Source organism: Podarcis liolepis, assembly GCF_965112155.1.
Source record: "Podarcis liolepis genome assembly, chromosome: 17".
NCBI lineage: Eukaryota > Metazoa > Chordata > Lepidosauria > Squamata > Lacertidae > Podarcis > Podarcis liolepis.
Window position 1 is genome coordinate 36,105,120 of NC_139571.1, and position 13,112 is coordinate 36,118,231.

Sequence of the window (13,112 nt, forward strand, 5' to 3'; positions counted from 1 at the left end):
GTCTGCCTCAATCGCTAGCAGAATCTGAGAGTGCTTGTTTCCTGAACCTCCCCCAACATAAAAGTCTCGTTACGCTCATCCTTTTCCTTCCCTCTTTGCGCTTTAGACTTCTGCACAGGGTGGGCAACGGAAGGGGCGTGCTTCCCTCCTGGCCGGCTTGGCCAGAAGCGGTGCTGAGGCTCCCAGCAGCATCCTCTGGTCCTTTCATCTCTTCTCCACTGGAGGTGGGGCTTTCCTCATCACCGGAAAAAGAACTGCTTTGCAAGATTTTCGGAAGGTCCCTGTAACACAACTGCCCCTCTGTTTCCCGCCCCTGTTCTGATGACAGTTCCCTGACAGTAGCCAAAGATCAATAAGGTTGAGATAAGTGAGCTTTGGTATCTCTACAGTTGTATCTTGGTTTTCGAACAGCTTAATTCTCGAATGTTTTAGCTCCTGAACGTCGCAAACCCGGAAGCGACTGTTCCGGTTTGCGAACTCTTTTTGGAAGCCGAACATCCAATGGGGCTTCCGCGGCTTCTGATTGGCTGCAGGAGCTTCCTGCAGCCAATCAGAAGCCGCGCTTTGGTTTCTGAATGTTTTGGAAGATGAACAGACTTCCGGAACAGATTCCATTCAACTTCTAAGGTACGACTGTATGTGCTAAATTATCACTTGGGGGGGGGGGGTAGCAAAGTACTACCACCACAATTACTGATTAACACAGGGCTTATCTATATAACAGGCTTAAATCTGTTGCATTGTCACAGCTTAAGTACCCTGACAATCCCAGTTATGTAAGGGGCTGCCAAAAGAGAATTTCTGCCTGCTCAGTCTCCTGCCTTTTGTGGTGTAACATGTAGAATAGTTCCTTGTGGAAAGTTCAAACGAGCTTCTTACTTCACATGTGCAGAACACTTGCTAAGAAGGCTATACACTGTCTCCTAAAGAGTCTTTAACACAGCAAGAAAACCCAGGAGGTCAGTTTCTGTATTTTAATTTTTATGCAGTTGTAGGGAACAGCCTGAGTGCCCTTTCACGTTAGTGTGAATTCATGTTTGTGTGAAGTTAATTCCCACATGGTGTCGTCTAGCAGTTCCCAAACTACCCCCTGCCCAACTGATCAGTTGAAAATTGTTGAGGGTTTTGGGAGACCACTTAATGATTTTTGCCTTTTAAAAAAGTTTTTATTGAATATTTTCTTGTGTTAGGAAATAAATAAACAAGGGAAAGTACATACTGTATAGAGTCTCCACTTTCGATTCATAGGGTCTTTTCCACAGTTCATTAATGTTCAGTATGGGACACTAATGCCATAGACATCTTACAGCTAGGGGGAGAGAAGGGGAAAAGAAATTGGGGGGGGGAGATATGGGGATATTGTTCTGTCGTTCTATTGCTTAGTGCTAGGGTGGGGATTTGTGTCAGCATCACATGAGTAGGTCCTATATTTATATTTATATTTATTAGCATTGTGAGGGGTTGAAGGATCCAGAATTTGGTTGGTTGTATTCAGTTGGTTGCAATGTGGCTTATTTGTATGGCGTGGGGATGGGGGGGAACATTGTTGGGTCAGGTTAGCCATATTGCTTTTTTTTATTTATTTTTACCTGTTGTAGTTCTCAAAAAGCACTGTGCTGGTGGATGCTGGATTAGTTTAATCATATTTTTATTGCTGCTTTTATTTCTTCTATATTTTGCTTCATTGTATTTCATAGAACTCAAATTGTAATATAAGAAATAAAAGCAATAAAAATACAATTAAATATCAGTATGAATATTTAATGCCATGAATGTGCAGCACCACAGTTTGAGAATCCTGGCGTTGTCCATTTTATCTGAGAGGGGGAAATGGAGGGTAACACCAATAAGCAGAAGAACAAGGACTTCACATGAGCTAGGAAATAGGAGGAAATAAGGAGATGCGGGTGGCGCTGTGGGTTAAACCACAGAGCCTAGGGCTTGCCGATCAGAAGGTCGGCAGTTTGAATCCCCGCAACGGGGTGAGCTCCCGTTGCTCGGTCCCTGCTCCTGCCAGCCTAGCAGTTCAAAAGCACATCAAAGTGCAAGTAGATAAATAGGTACCGCTCCGGCGGGAAGGTAAACGGCGTTTCTGTGCGCTGCTCTGGTTTGCCAGAAGCAGCTTAGTCATGCTGGCCACATGACCTGGAAGCTTTACGCCGGCTCCCTCGGCCAATAAAGCGAGATGAGCGCCGCAACCCCAGAGTCGGCCACGACTGGACCTAATGGACCCTTTACCTTTAAGGAGATGCAGTAGCCCAACATAAAATAAATAGAATCATAAAATAAAACTGTGTTACCCCTGAGGAAGGGTTTCCCATACACACTAGGCCATAACATTTCTTTATAGTAATCTGTCTCCTAGCACCTTTCCAATTTCCTCTGCCAATTTTACCCAGACCATTGCAGCCCTTCTCTTAGGCACCATATGGAAAACTATTAAGAGCTTTTTTCTGTCTTCCGGTCTTCGGTGGCTGATGCTCTGCAAATTTAGCATTTGAGTTAGGCCTCAAAACTGGGCTCTGAAACTTTTTTTAAAAAACTGTTTTGCTGATAGATAAAACGGATGCTTCTAATGATTCAGCAATGAATCAGTAACTTCTCTGGGATTCTTTCCCTCCAACGAAAGCAAAAACGTGGGGAGGGGGTGGGGCAGGGAAAGCAGATGTGTGTCGAAAAAAGCTTCACTTGCTCTGGAAAGATCTTCATTATATTTCTCTACGTGAATCTGTTTTAAACACTTGCCCTGCTGGGTTATTTTATCTCCAGCGGCAAAGAGGAAGTCATAACAAAAGGACTTTGACTAGTTGGAAGGTCAAAGATTGACTGTGGTTAAGGGGTAATGTTCTTAGGAGAGAGAAATGAGAACCGCTGGAAACAATTAATTGGAGAAATAGGGCTCTCTTGCACAGAGATTGTATGGGGCTTGTCCTTTGTTTTCCGTGGGGAATTCCTCTGGGTGTCTGCACCACCCTTTGGTCAGAGGCTCCATTCTCATGAGAGAGAATAATAGTAGAGTTCACATAGTGGAGTTCCCCTGTCCATCGGTACATACACCCAAGACTTTAATGTGTACAGATTTCTATCTGTATTTCAACTTCCCCTTGTGGGTTTGTAGGGATCAAGTATCTGGCCACTGTGACACATGCTGTGGTAAGATCTGGGCTGGGTTACTGTCATGCACTCTGCATGAGTTTGCTTTTGAATAGCATCCAGAAAGTTCATCCAGTCCAGAATTGGGCTTCTAACAACGACTAGGCCTTTGCTCTTACGCCAACAGAACTGCACCGGCTTCCCAGCTCGTTTACATGTTGAATGCTAGTGTTAAACTTTCATACTCTACGCTAGTGGAAGTCAAGAAAGTACAGTGGTACCCCGCAAGACGAATGCCTCGCAAGACGGAAAACCCGAAAGACGAAAGGGTTTTCTGTTTTGGAGGCGCTTCGCAAGACGAATTTCCCTATGGGCTTGCTTCGCAAGACGAAAGCCCATAGGGAAATCTCCGGGGACCTGTTTTAAATTGCTGGCGGTCGGGAGCAAAGACTTTCGCCCACAGCCGGCCTTCAGAAGAGGTCCTGGACCTCTTCTGAAGGCCGGCGGGGGGCAAAAGTCTTTGCTCCCCCCCACCTGCCTTCCTGGGACAGCGGAGACTTCTCCGCTGCCCCGGGCGATCTTAAAATGCTGGCGGGCAGGAGCGAAGCGTTCGCTGCCGACCCCCAGCATTTTAAAATCTCCCCGGGACAGCAAAGAAGTCTCTGCTGTCCCAGGGAGATTTTAAAATGCTGGCGGGCTCCTGCCATAGGCACGCGTCACCTCTCCAGCCAGAAGAGGGTCGCAGGGGGCTGCTTTAGCCCCGGGCGCGCTCTCCCAGCTGGAGAGGTGACGCGCGCCTATGGAGGCTCCTGCCATAGGCGCACGTCACCTCTCCAGCCGGGAGAGGGTCGCAGGGGGCTGCTTTAGCCCCGGGCGCGCTCTCCCAGCTGGAGAGGTGACGCGCGCCTATGGAGGCTCCTGCCATAGGCGCACGTCACCTCTCCAGCCGGGAGAGGGTCGCAGGGGGCTGCTTTAGCCCCGGGCGCGCTCTCCCAGCTGGAGAGGTGACGCGCGCCTATGGAGGCTCCTGCCATAGGCGCACGTCACCTCTCCAGCCGGGAGAGGGTCGCAGGGGGCTGCTTTAGCCCCGGGCGCGCTCTCCCAGCTGGAGAGGTGACGCGCGCCTATGGAGGCTCCTGCCATAGGCGCACGTCACCTCTCCAGCCGGGAGAGGGTCGCAGGGGGCTGCTTTAGCCCCGGGCGCGCTCTCCCAGCTGGAGAGGTGACGCGCGCCTATGGAGGCTCCTGCCATAGGCGCGCGTCACCTCTCCAGCCGGGGGAGGGTCGCAGGGGGCTGCTTTAGCCCCGCGCGCGCTCTCCCAGCTGGAGAGGTGACGCGCGCCTATGGAGGCTCCTCCCATAGGCGCGCGTCACCTCTCCAACCGGGAGAGGGTCGCAGGGGGCTGCTTTAGCCCCGCGCGCGCTCTCCCAGCTGGAGAGGTGACGCGCGCCTATGGAGGCTCCTGCCATAGGCGCACGTCACCTCTCCAGCTGGGAGAGGGTCGCAGGGGGCTGCAGCATTTTAAAATCTCCCCGGGACAGCAGAGACTTCGCTCCCCCCCGCCAGCATTTTAAAATCGCCCCGGGACAGCAGGGGCTTTTAAAATGCTGGCGGTCGGCAGCAAAGCCCTCCTGTCCCCGGAGCTTGCGGGGCGGGAGGTGGGAAGAAGGGCTTTTCTTCCCACCACCAGCCTTCAGAACAGCCTTCTGAAGGCTGGGGGTGGGAAGAAAAGCCCTTGTCCCCCCCCCCCCAGCCTTCAGAAGAGGTCGGGGGACAGACTGTCCCCGGACCTGGTCTGAAGGCGGTTTCCCTAGGAACGCATTAATTGATTTTCAATGCATTCCTATGGGAAACCGTGCTTCGCAAGACAAAAAACTCGCAAGAAGAAAAAACTTGCGGAACGAATTAATTTCATCTTGCGAGGCACCACTGTACCGTCTTTTTCGCTCTATAAGACGCACCAGACCACAAGACGCACCTAGTTTTTGGAGGAGGAAAACAAGAAAAAAAATATTCTGAATCTCAGAAGCCAGAACAGCAAGAGGGATCACAGCGCAGTGAAAGCAGCAATCCCTCTTGCTGTTCTGGCTTCTGGGATAGCTGCGCAGCCTGCGTTCTCTCCATAAGACGCACACACATTTCCCCTTACTTTTTAGGAGGGGAAAAGTGAGTCTTATAGAGCAAAAAATACGGTATTTAACAGTAACAGCAACGAAAAGGCTCTCCTTCCTCCTCTCCACCTGGGTTGCTGGTATGAGGAAAGTTTAGAAGGAAACCAGGAATGGGTTTTGTGTGAGCTCGGCGCAGCCAGCCTTTCAGTAAAGCAGGGTGGAGCAAACTGCTTTGGTGTTAGATCTGGACTTCCCTGGGAGAGGTGGCGGATCCGTCTGCTGCTGCCTCCTCATCCGCTGGCCTCCTCCAGTCCTGCAGATCTCCTTTTGGAGCATTGTACTGTTCAGTGTGATTTTAAAAATGGAGACCCACAAGGAAGGAAGGGCCACAACAGGTGTATGGCACAGTGCGGTGCTGGTGTCATGAGCAGGGAAGCACAAATACTGAAACAAGGGCCTCCCCGATCCATTATTCACAATGGTCTCTTGCCTCTCACGTCATCCATTACTTTTTTACCTTCTGAATTGATTCGGTACAAGCCTTGATGCAAGGAGAGTTAGGAGCGTTGGTTTTTATCTCTAAATGCCCTTCCGTTCCACACCTGGACAAGACTAGTTTCTGTGAGAGGCTTACTCGCAAACCGCCATAATGAAAGATGTATCTATTTTATCAGCCATCTACTCGGTCGCAACCGTTTGAGTCTAACCTGCATCTCAAATTGGGCTGTGATCCTCACACCCCTTAAAAACCTGGCTTTTTTTGGCTTTTTATTGAACCAGCTCAGTTCTCAGTGCTTCTAAGGAGACCAACAGGCCTAAGCCGTGTCTACTCAGGAGTAAGACCACTGATTTCAGTGGAATTTGCACTTTGAAGTTCTAGTATAAAAGGAGCAAAAAAAGAAATCTCACAAGCTTCAAGTTCTGTCCTACAAGGTCTGGATCTAGGACATTTCCCCCCCCATTTTGGTCTTAGGGTAGAGCCTTGCTCCACATGATGATGATAATGGTGTTGTGTCACATAAGGACTTAGGTTTGCAAATGATTCCCATTTCTGCTTTTCTATAGATTGTGGGGGGATGGACAGAAGTGGTTTTCGTGGTGGGGCAGAACCACAGTGCCCAATTGCACTGTGGCAGCCCCATCACTTGTGCACTGACTCACTTCCACAGAAAGAAGAAACTACAGAGGGGTAGCCAATGTGGTACCTTGCAGGTGTTGTTGGACTACAACTCCCATGATGCTAAGTGGGGCTGCTGGGAGTTATAGTCCAACAACATTTGGGGAGCTGCTCCTGTATCCAGTCACAAACCAAAACCCCTGCATGAGAGCTACATTTTTATTTTTTAAGCTCTTAGGTTGCATCTTCTGTCTCCAAACTGAAATCCGTGAACACTTGAATGAATAAATTAAATTTAAATTATGCCCTGTATTGCTAGATATGACCGTTCTGAATTTCTAAACTGTTAGGTTGCGATGGAGGGGGAGAAGGGATGTTGTGAGAGAACCTTTGTCTCGATGAATGGTCCACAAGCCAGTAATCTCCGCAAAAGATAATCACCCATTTTGTGTTAAGCAGTGGAAAGGGAGGGTCGGCCTTTGTGCGTTACCCTGAAATATGCCGCAGGCAACACTTAAAGAAGGAAAAGGTTCGCTGTGAGAGATGGAAAGTAATTGACCACCATTTAGTTATTTTTAGCACTTAAAGCCACGACCCCTTTGGAAAGGGAACTGTAGAACAACAATAAAAAAATAATGATTGGCAATATGTACATCTTCAGCCTTTCCACCTTCCAGATCCAAATTCATACTCAGATTAGGTTTATAACTTAAATTAAGGAATATGGTTATAGTTAAGTGTGCACTTAATTTGGGAGTAAGTCAGTAGGACCTCTAAATATATGTGTGCAGGTATAGGTTTGTTTGGGCTGCATACATTTATTTCCTTGTGTGTTGTAAGTCCTTCGTTTCTTTCAACTTCAAATGGCTTTTTCAGATGTTCTCCCCCCCCCCCCCCAGTTTACCTAGAGAGAAACTATGGGTCAGCCTTTAACTTGTGCTCTTCCCTCTTTAAAGAGGTTTCAGTCTTGCAGATTCAAGGTGATCCCAGCCTTTGTCCAGGTAAACCTGGAATTTTATGGTGAGGGTGAGGCAGAGGAAACACCATATAAGCCCAAGTTCTCTTCCAGTCGGTCTCCTGCTTACAATTTTGAAGAGCAGTAACTCCAGGGTAGCTCCCAAGATTCAGTTCTCCCAAATTCATGGATGGGGAACCTCAGGCCCAGAGGCCAAATGTGGCTGTCCAGGCCTTCCTGTGAGACATCTGGAACTTAGCAGCCCTGCTTTGCACTCTCCTTAGATGACCATGGCTGTAATGTGTCCTTGAACTCTGATAATGCCTCCTGCTTGCCTGAATTGAGGATGAAGAAGTGTGTGAGAGAGTGTGTGTGTATAGAAGCAAGCTGTCAAGGGTGTTTCCCACCCAAAGAAATGCACACGGCACATAGTTAACTCTCTATTGTCAAAGATAACACAGTAGCTTCTTCAGCCCTGGATTCCTGTGCACGCTAATCAAGCATCTAGGCATCTATTCCTGGATCCATGCTCTCTGGAGCAGTTGCAGCAACCAGGCACCTCTCGCCCTCCACCAGTTTATGTACCTTCCCCTGACGGGCTGCACACATGCAGCCGGAGACTATGCCTGCATAGAAACATCCTCTGCTCTTCGCTTTTCAGCCCCCTCCTGGTTCTAGGAGACAGTGGGGCAGGAGAGGGTGGGGAAGCACCTGGCCCTTCACTTGCATGATCTGCCTCTTCCTCTGACCCATCCTGTGCTCCACCCTCCAGCTCTGAAGCTTCCCATGCCTCTTGACTCTTGCCTCCTGGCTGGTACAGTTCCCCGCAGATCACTGACCCCCTCTCCCAAATCAGATTCCAGCCTGCTTTCCCATCCGTGCCCTGTCAGTCCATCACACTAAGCCTACTGTACAAAGGTAAAATTCAGAGTTCCTTCAATAGAGGTGGTAGAATTGTGCACTTACATAACAGCTCCCTGTGTTGGGGGTGTCTTATTACATGTATATGTCTTTCCTTTTTGCTTTGCTATCTGGTTTGCTTTGTTAATATCGAGCAAATTATGTGTAGAAATGAAATTTATAAATTATTCAGTTCTCTTGGGGGAAATCCCACAAGATAAAACCTTAGAAGGAAAGGGGGATCCCCACCCCAATGGAAAATGCCCTGTCATTAGCAACAGAAGTTTAGATTGTTGTTGTTGTTTAGTCGTTTAGTTGTGTCCGACTCTTCGTGACCCGATGGACCAGAGCATGCCAGGCACTCCTGTCTTCCACTGCCTCCCGCAGTTTGGTCAAACTCATGCTGGTAGCTTCGAGAACACTGTCCAACCATCTCGTCCTCTGTCATCCCCTTCTCCTTGTGCCCTCCATCTTTCCCAACATCAGGGTCTTTTCCAGGGAGTCTTCTCTTCTCATGAGGTGGCCAAAGTATTGGAGTCTCAGCATCACAATCTGTCCTTCCAGTGAGCACTCAGGGCTGATTTCCTTCAGAATGGAGAGGTTTGATCTTCTTGCAGTCCATGGGACTCTCAAGAGTCTCCTCCAGCACCAGAATTCAAAAGCATCAATTCTTTGGCAATCAGCCTTCTTTATGGTCCAGCTCTCACTTCCATACATCACTACTGGGAAAACCATAGCTTTAACTATACGGACCTTTGTTGGTAAGGTGATGTCTCTGCTTTTTAAGATGCTGTCTAGGTTTGTCATTGCTTTTCTCCCAAGAAGCAGGTGTCTTTTAATTTCGTGATTGCTGTCACCATCTGCAGTGATCATGGAGCCCAAGAAAGTAAAACCTCTCAGTTTAGAATAGGCCCCCTCAAAAAAAATACGGCTCTATAGTTTTGAAAAAGATCTTTGCTTTATTCACATGTAGAAATCTCTTAGTCTAGAAATGTCCACATTTGTGTTAATTCATTGGCCTTGGTTAGCAGAGAAGAAGCAGTGCCATATATACTTTGGAAAGCACAGGAATATAATTGTGCCAGTTTCCCCACCTAAGTTCTGCAAAAGTGTCAAACCTGGCACCCCATCTCCTCCAAATTTTCCTGCACACCCTGAGGCGCTGTGCATTTGGCATTGTTCGTGACTGTAAACTATAACAGAAGAAGGAAAATTTTAGCACACTTTCCATATTTTCTGGGGAAATGTACTTCTTTCATTTGTTGATACTGAAATGTGGGGAGTGGAGGAGGTTATGAATCCAAATGAGGGCTGCTGACCTACTTGAGAGTAAGCCTAATTGAATTCATTGGGACTTAGGAGTAGGCTGGTATAGAATTGCACCTTTGGAGTGTTTGGTAATGTACGCTTGGCTCACCTCAAAGGTGCGAAGAACTCCACTTGTTTCAAGAACCACACTTGACTGGAACTTTTGTCTCAAGCTGTGCAAACAAAATGCATGTTGCTCCAGTTTTTTTTAATGAGCAAATGGTTTTTGGGATAGTGAAATACAGGAAGGGAAGAAATCAGTTTCTACCTATCTTTTATTTAGGTTTCTGTACTTTAAATATGTTACATACTTGAATTGAATGTGACATCAGAGAACAGGATTTGATCATTTTTGAGGTGAAAGAGATTTTATAGTCAAGTCTATGACCGAGGCTGGAGTGTGCTGTTAGTTTAATTGCATTCTTCTGACTTTACAGGCTTGGTAATACAATATTTATTGGACTGGTTGTTACAAAAGTACAAGCTTTTTCATTTCACAAACCTCTTTTCCAGGTATAGAAAGGGAAATTTTGTCTATAACTGAAAAGGGATGCCAAGTTCTTCGTGTGAATTGGTGTTAAGAGTAGGTTAGAGATGTGCAGCCAATCTTTTGGCTGGTAGATTTCAACCCTGCTCAGTTGGAGGAGGACCACGGAAAACTATTTCTTCACTTTGTCCTTGATGCCTGCTCTCTTGTGCGCATACTTTCTTGGTTCACACATAACAAGAAACCATGGTTTATTAAACCATGACTTACTAGTGATACCCTTCCCAGCACCTTACCACCAACAAACCTCAATCTGAAGACATGGCTTGCTGCCAGCTTACAAGCCTTTGTCAGTTTTAAGTATGGCTTGGTGTTACATGTGAACCCAGCACCCTTAATCATGGTTTGTTTCACCACCGCACCTCCAAAGCTCACCAAACCTCAAAGGCAAGAGACATGAGCAGCTGGAGAACGAATAGCACAAAAAACCAAGCTATGGCTTGTGTCATCATCTGTGCAACAACTCATGGTTTGTTAAGCAAACCATGGCTTAAGGAAACCACGGTTTAGGATGATGACTGAACCAGGCCACTGCGTCCATGTTTGTAGAGCTTGGACAACCATTCAACCCCTGTCCAATCAACTGCTAAACAGCCAAGCTTGTGTCAATTATCTCCCTCAAGAGCACACTCACATCTTTAAAAGGTAACTTGATAAATGGCTTAGTTAGTAATTGTAGTAAGGTGTCAGAAGCACTCTTGATTTGCTGTTTTCCAGAGAGTAGTCCTGCTATTGGAATCACGGTAAGCATTTTGCCACACTGCTAACTCCCTTGTGTTTCTGTAATGCTAACATGCAGGATATAATCTCGCACAAAATTTGAAATTTGTTAGACTGGTTGGCCTTCCCATGCTTGCTGCCACAAATGCCATCTTGATGGCAAACACTAAAGAACCACTTCTGCTTTCACGATTTTGCAAGACTCCTGGAAAGAAGTACAGGTTGTTTAATTGTGTCACAAATGGAAAAGAAAAGGTCAGTTTGAGAACTGTACATTAAAGCAAAACAATACCAGTAAAATTACACCACTTGGTTTCCAGTACAAGAAATGGTGAGTCTTTCAGCAACTCATTTCTTAGACAAGAAAAGGGAAGGGTAACACCCTGGGAAACTGGATAAGAATTCCTGTGATTCTTATTTGGGCAAGACACAGTTGGGAGTTTTGGACTTGGCTGGCAAATCCGCTCTGTTTATTAGCAAAAATCCCCATGAAGTATCATTATGTTTTGCTCGTTTTCAGTTCCAGTATGAAAAAAAAGTATAGATGATCCCTATGTTTTCACCCCCGCTCTGCCCACTTGGGGAACACACTGATCCATCCTCTTACCTCCAGTCTCACCCTTGAACTCCTGTAACCTTCTTTTCTCTGGCTGTCCTTTATCATCTCTCAGTCTTCCCACCTCTGTCCAAAACTCCCCCCCCTCCAAAAAACCCATTGCTTATCATTGCTCTGATCGGGTGATGCACCTCCTTCAGTCCCTGCTTTAGCTTCCCGTCACCTGTATCTGTCATGAATTCTGTTCTCACCTTTTGAGGACACTTTGGGTGGTATTTCCCTGTCCTACCCACTGAGACTCTCGTATTCGAGCAAAAAACGGTACAGGCTCAGCAGAAGTTCAAGAACAGGGCAGGAAGCTCAGAATCCGACAGAAGCAACGAAGATGTCCCAACAAGGTTTCCATGCCCTGCTCGCCAAGCTCTTAAAGACAAGGCATGGTGTGCTCACTTGCAAGTCTTGCTCGCCTTGCAGGATTGTGTGCTCCCCTGGGGTAGGTGGGCCTGTTCCTATGACGGTGGCTTCTGGTTTTAGGTGACAAGACTGCACCCTCCTGTTCAGTCGCTTCTGCCTTCCTCCTTCATCTGCTCAAAGCCCCCCTCAGCCTCCACTGAGGCTCTCTGCTCTGCAGGAAGGTCAGGGACGAGAACCACCATCCCTGCTCCCCTTTCCAAAGCAGCTGAAGTTGGGGCAGATCCCTCTTCCTCTGACCCAGTTCCTCCTCATTCAGTCTAATTCCCCAACCACCTATTCCTTTCTCCTCCTGCTGCATCAGAGACTGCCAGCCCAAACACAGATCCCAACAGCTCTGTGGGGCTCATGGCATGAATCTCAATTGCCACATTTTCTTAAAGTTATCCTCATTTTGTAATTTAGCATTACAGATACTGTACCTCTCTTTCCTCCTCCCCTTCCCGACTTTCATCTCTGCTGTTGAAATTTCAGATGGAAAGCTCTCCTGAGCAGGGATTGCTTTTGTCCTCCCCAATCCTCCAGCCTGTGTGTGTGTGTGTCCTTGAAAAGTGCCATGTATATTTATATGTTAGATCAAAAATAAACAATACTTTACGGAGAGTGCTGGAGGTTATTATCTGGTGTGGCAGTAATAGGCAAGGCCAAGAGCGGCTGTTCCCCAAGCAGCGATGATTTCTGTTTCTGTTTTATCCCCTATTCAGAAAGTGCATTTTGTATAAGGCACCAGGGCAGTGGGAATAAAGAGAGCTCTCCTCGCATATATGACTTCACAACAATCAGGGCTGTACTTTGCAAATGCAGCTAGCTAGCTTCTGAAAAGATCTCCAGTCCCGAAATTGCACCACTGAATGCTTATGTTTCTCTGCCAGTGTTGATGGTAGGATGTCTGACCCTCCTGAACAAAAGTTTGATCTGGTATTGCACCATTTACTGGGATGGTAAGTTAGTCTGATCTGGTTTTAAAGCATTTGCTGGGGTGGTATGTTACCTATGGTTAGCAGGTTCCAACTATTTTTATGGGGTTGTTTTTTTGCTTTCTTAAGTATTTTTTTAAAAATCGGTATCGTGATTTTAAATAATTTTGTTAGTTGCTCTGTAGATCATTAGATTGCAAAGTCACAATGCACATATTTTAATAAATAGATATTAGCATGGATGGATAACATGGATTTTGAAAGAGACAAGTTAGACCTGCTTACCTGGAAGTAAGCCCTATTGAGCTGGTTGGGAGTAGCATCCAAGAAAAAGTTGCATTGGATTGATCCATTAATATATTCGTTTCTGAAAAATCAGGAACTAATAATTTCTTACAGAATTGATAATATGTTGT

The 13,112-nt window shown here is 46.7% G+C and overlaps 1 protein-coding gene across 7 annotated transcripts in view; it reads left to right on the top strand.

Annotated features, from left to right (window-relative positions):
* PRAG1 (PEAK1 related, kinase-activating pseudokinase 1) overlaps positions 1–13,112 on the top strand; it is an 85,806-nt gene that overhangs the window by 52,108 nt on the left and 20,586 nt on the right. The gene's annotated exons all lie outside the window — the stretch shown is intronic.